Here is a 5345-nt window from a genome sequence, read left to right on the forward strand (position 1 = left end):
GGTACTTAATCTATTGTTTTCTTTCGCCGACCCGTTATGTTAAAGTAGACGGAGTGGAAACACGGGTACATACATACATACATACATACATATGTAAAAATTTACACTTCCTTCTCAAGCCTAGATTCGAAACAGAATCTAAGAATTCTCAGTTGTCCAAATAACCACGATCGACAGGCGCGAAAACAGGTTTTCTTTGTCCTGTCAAAAAGTGATTGATCATCACCCTTTGACCTACGACCTCAGCCATGCCAGGCGAAGTTCAAATGGACAGGAGCTGACCTATTTAGGTACAAACTCTGCTGCAGTATGTCTGTCCTAGCTGTCACGATTATTATAAATTCAGTGGTCAACAGACAGACGAGAGGGAGAAGCCTAGCAGGCAAAGGACTAGGGCCTAACAGGCAAACGAGGAAGGTCTACGACACAACAGGTTTTAGCGACAGCAGAGACCAGAGCAATGTTCGAAGTTCCACGGTAGACTACTGTCTCAAATGAACTACGTACACACACACACACAAACATATTCATTTCTGACATATCATTCTCACAGATGTACCCAGTTTCTATTTCTAGCAACTCGTAGCAGTTGTCAACATTTTGCATGTAGTGAAGAATTATGTGTACCAACAACAAATTAAGTCCAGTGAATAAATTATTTTAACTATGAATCGATTCACTCATTTGTTTACTTCAAAGGCATACACATTTCTTTTGCATTTGTTTACCATGATACACATCTAACCATTACACATACATACACACTGATATATGAATGTGTGTATGTATATATGTATATGGTGGTCTTCCACACTGTTTCCGCCTACCAAATTCATTCACAAGGCATCGGTTGGTCCCAGCGCTGTTGCAGAAAACACTGGTCCAAGGGGCTGATTGATAGTAGGGTTGAACCTGGAAGCTTGTGGTTTCAAAACCAACTTCTTAACAATGCACACATGTATGTGTGTGCATGCGTGCGTGTGTGTGTGTGCGTGTGTGTGTGTGCGCGTGAGTGAGTGTGGTGTTTGCGTGTGGTGGGTGCATTATATACCAATATATTTAGAAGGCGCAGTGGTTAGCGCGTCTGAGTTATAATTGTGAGATTGTGAGTTCGATTCCCGGACCGGGCTGTGTTGTGTTGTTGAGCAAGACACTTAATTTCACGTTGCCCTGGTTCACTCAGCTGTAGAAATGGGATGTAACGTCACTGGTGCCAAACTGTATCGGTCCTTGCATTTCCTTTGGACAACGGTGGTGGCGTGGAGAGGGAAGGCGAATATGCATAGGCGATTACTGGTCTTCCATAAAAAAAATACTACCTTGCCTGGACTTGTGCCTGGGGTAGCGGGGGCTTTCTAGGTGCAATCCGATGGTCATTCGTGATCGTTGGGTATCTCTCTGTTATGGAATACATTCATAAACACCAACTCGAGGTATACTGGTGGAATATCCCATCAAAACTTCTGTCAAATGTAAACATAACAGGCTGGATATTGTTGTTTGGGACAGAGAGGCAAAGGCATGTACCATTAAAGAGGTCAGCTGCCTGAAAATCAATGAAAAAGGGGATGTCTATGGACAACTGCTTCGAAACCTCCGGGTTCTTTATACTCATCCCAATAATAATTGGAGCATTAGGTTTTGTTAGAAAATGCTTAAAGGAGAATCTGGATGAGCTGGAATTTTCTGGAAGAGAAACCAACCGGCTGATTCGTATATTACAAGTGGAATCTGTGAGTGGAACATTAAAAATATGCAAGGCTTTTCTCAAGTTTCAACTGTGAATTTGTATGTGTTAACAACATCGCAAAGATGGAGCCTTGTATCTTTGTTGGAAACCGACTCCCTCCTCGGTGGAAGATTTATAATAATTAAAAAATAGAAGAGACATACATACATACATACATACATACATACATACATACATACATACATACGTACGTACATAGATAATTTATAGTTATTGTTTGAAAAACGTCAAAGCTGATGTAATAAAAATCGTTTAAGTTCCAGAAAGCGACAATATTTATTCATGGGAGATCACTCACATGCGTGCATATATACATACATGCATAAAGCTAATGTCTTATGTTTTATAACAGGCGGGCAGACAGACTGACAGATAGATAGATAGATAACACACTGATATATTTCGATCAGTGTCCTCACTTGTTGTAGTCACAGCATGTCAGCTATTACAACCTTCAGTCTTCTTGAGATGATTTCTGTTTTCTATACCGTTCTCAGAATTTAGACCTCATCAATTTATCACACTACAAATGTAGGATTGAACTCTCGCACCCATTACTTAAACAGCTATTCTGAATATTTAGTCAATGTTTATATTCACTATCCTATTATCTCGTAACAATACTCTTCACACGAAAGTTATCAATAATCGCCTCTTACATATAATCTTTCTAGATTGCGATTTACTAAGTTCGTGTCATTTCTAATAAAACTTGGAGTCAATTTATATAATGGTTTCAATATGATAACCAACAGATTATTTTGTTCTAACATATTCTTATATTTAATTTATAGTTATTGTTTGAAAAACGTCAAAGCTGATGTAATAAAAATCGTTAAAGTTCCAGAAAGCGACAATATTTATGCAAGGGAGATCACTCTCACCTATTCTCGTGATATGAACTGCGCTTTCTTATCCATAATGATTTGAATAATTTTTACCTTCACATCAATATTAGTTTCAAATTTTGGCACAAGGCTAGTAATTTCGGGGGAGGGAACAAGTGTCACATTCTCAATTTCCAGCCTGATTTACTGTCTAGGACCCTTCCTACGAATTACGTTCTAGGTCTCCGCATATATGTCCCAATTTAGGGCCCTAGCGCATGAGTCATAGACCAAAAACCCAGTCTATGAGTCGTAATCTAGGGTCCCTGCATATGAGTAACCGTCTAGAGTCCCAGCTAAAGTCTAGTACTCCAGACTATGAGTACAATCTCGGTCCTCAGCATTTAAGTCACAACCTACCTAGTGTTCCAGCTTATGAGTCACAACTTAAGGCACTAGGATACGTCACACAGTCTAGGAACTCAGACTAAGAGTCACACATTAGGACTCCAACCTACGGATCACAGTTTAAGACCCAATTTTTAAGTCATGTTCTAGGGTTCCAGCCTGTGTCATAGTCTTGAGAGCCAGATTATGAGTCACAGTGTGGAGATCCTGTTTGTGAGTCACAATCTAGCTCCATAGTCTCTGAGTTACTGTCTAGGACCCCAACAATTTCTAGGATCCAGCCTATGAGTCACAGTCTATGTTCCCAGCCAACGTCTGATGGTCTACAGTCCCTGCATGTGAGTTCCTGTTATAGGGCTCCAGGTAATGAATTATAGTTTAAGGCCAAACCTGTGAGTCACGTTCTAGTTTCTCAGCTTATAAGTCAAGGTCTAGGTCACCAGTTTATGATTCATGGTCTAGATTCTCAGTCTGTGAGACATGGTCTAGCATGCAGCATATGAGTCATGGTCTAAGGCTTCACCACATGTGTCAAAGTCTAGTTACAGTCTATGAGTTAGGCTGCAGTTGCAACCTATAAGTCACAGCGTAGGGTTCCAGCCTCCTAGTTATGGTCTAGAGCCCCAGCTTATGAGTTATAGTCTAGCTCCCCAGACTATGAATCTCACTCTAAAGATGAGAACGTGATCCTTGTATTTGACCCTAGACTGTGTGTCTAACACTATACGTCTATAAGAGATATTTTCCCAAGGTTAATACCGCAGTTTAAGAGACTTCCAGCATATATATACTTTAAGTATGCATACAGATTGTTATTTCTTTTTTAACAAATAGTGCTTCGACAGTGAGATATAAGATAAAACCTTACATGGTGATTCACAGGCTAGAGGTTTCACAGGCTAGAGGTTTCACAGGCTAGGAGCCTTAACAGTGACACTGCTTATCAGCTTCTTGTGTGGGTATAGCTTAAAGATGGATGGGCTCTGACAAACTAATAACAGGTAAGAGTAATGGTTCTTGATCTGGATAATAGCGCCCTATATGGACATTGTGAGTTCACAAGAAGAGCTCCGAATGTCATGGGTGAACTAGGGACATGCAGGATAAGATAATAAACCATCACATAAAGTGACATTTTGGGTGGGGGCAAAACTTGAGAAGGGAGCGTTTGTAAAATGCCATTCAGTGTTCTGAGAGGGCACCAAACTTCAAAAAGGCTGAGAACCTCAGAAGTGCTTCAACCAAGCAATATGGTGCATGAAAAGATAAAAAGTAAAGGAAATGTGCAAAGTTCAGATCTCAAAACAACGGTTAACATTCAATCAATTACAGCTCTCTCCTACAAGTTAACAACCTCATGGCTTAGTAGAGGTTACTATTAGTGCAAGGAAAAGTAAGTACCTGGGTATTAGCTTGTTACAACACATGCTGGGTGAATAAACACGCAGTGAGTTGGTATTAAATGATGCTGACAGGGTAAAGGGAGCAAATAAGGCTCACAATGAAGAAATCAAAATAGAAAGCTCAAGCTCAGAGGGTTAGAGTCATATGGATTACATTACACTCAAAAATGGTTATTTAAGGTCAATCAATAAGCAAAGTGAATCAAATGAATCAATAGCTAATGAATACTTCAATAAAACAAGCAACTCAGAAAATTTTAAAATAACACTTTATTCAAGTTTCATCTTCGTTGTTAATATTAAAAATGTATAACATGTTTCTTTTAATATATATATATATATATATATACATTAAAAATCAAATAGAATAAAATGCTTTGAGTATGTTATTATGAACAAAAGAAATTTCTACATTTTATTCAAATATTTTACAGATTTCAATCATTTTATAAAATGATTTAGTTAAACTGTAAGAGAAGGGAAAACTTATCATCATCATCTTCATATAACATTCGTTTTTCCATGCTGGCATAGATTGGACAGCTAGACATGAGTTGGCAAACCAGAGTACTGCACCAAGCTTCACTGTCTGCTTTGGGTTTTTATGGTGGGATGCCCTTCCTAATGCCAACCACTTTACAGAGTGGAAAACAATTGAAATAAATTAAACTGAGTTAATCTTCCATGATATCACACATTTTTCCTACAAGCTTCACATGAAAAACATGTGAACTTCCAGAACTGATAGCATAAAAGATTAATGTAATTTATATCAGCTCATTTTCTCTTCTCCTATAGTATGACTAAATTGCTTTGTAAAAATGATTGAAATCAGTAGTATATTTAAATGAAAATATTTTCATTCTTTTGTCCATGATTAATGTTCCCAAAGAATTTTATATATTTTGTTTTGTGCATTAATATTATGTATATACTGTGTGTGTGTGGGGGGGGGGG

Source organism: Octopus bimaculoides, chromosome 7, assembly GCF_001194135.2.
Source record: "Octopus bimaculoides isolate UCB-OBI-ISO-001 chromosome 7, ASM119413v2, whole genome shotgun sequence".
Lineage (NCBI taxonomy): Eukaryota > Metazoa > Mollusca > Cephalopoda > Octopoda > Octopodidae > Octopus > Octopus bimaculoides.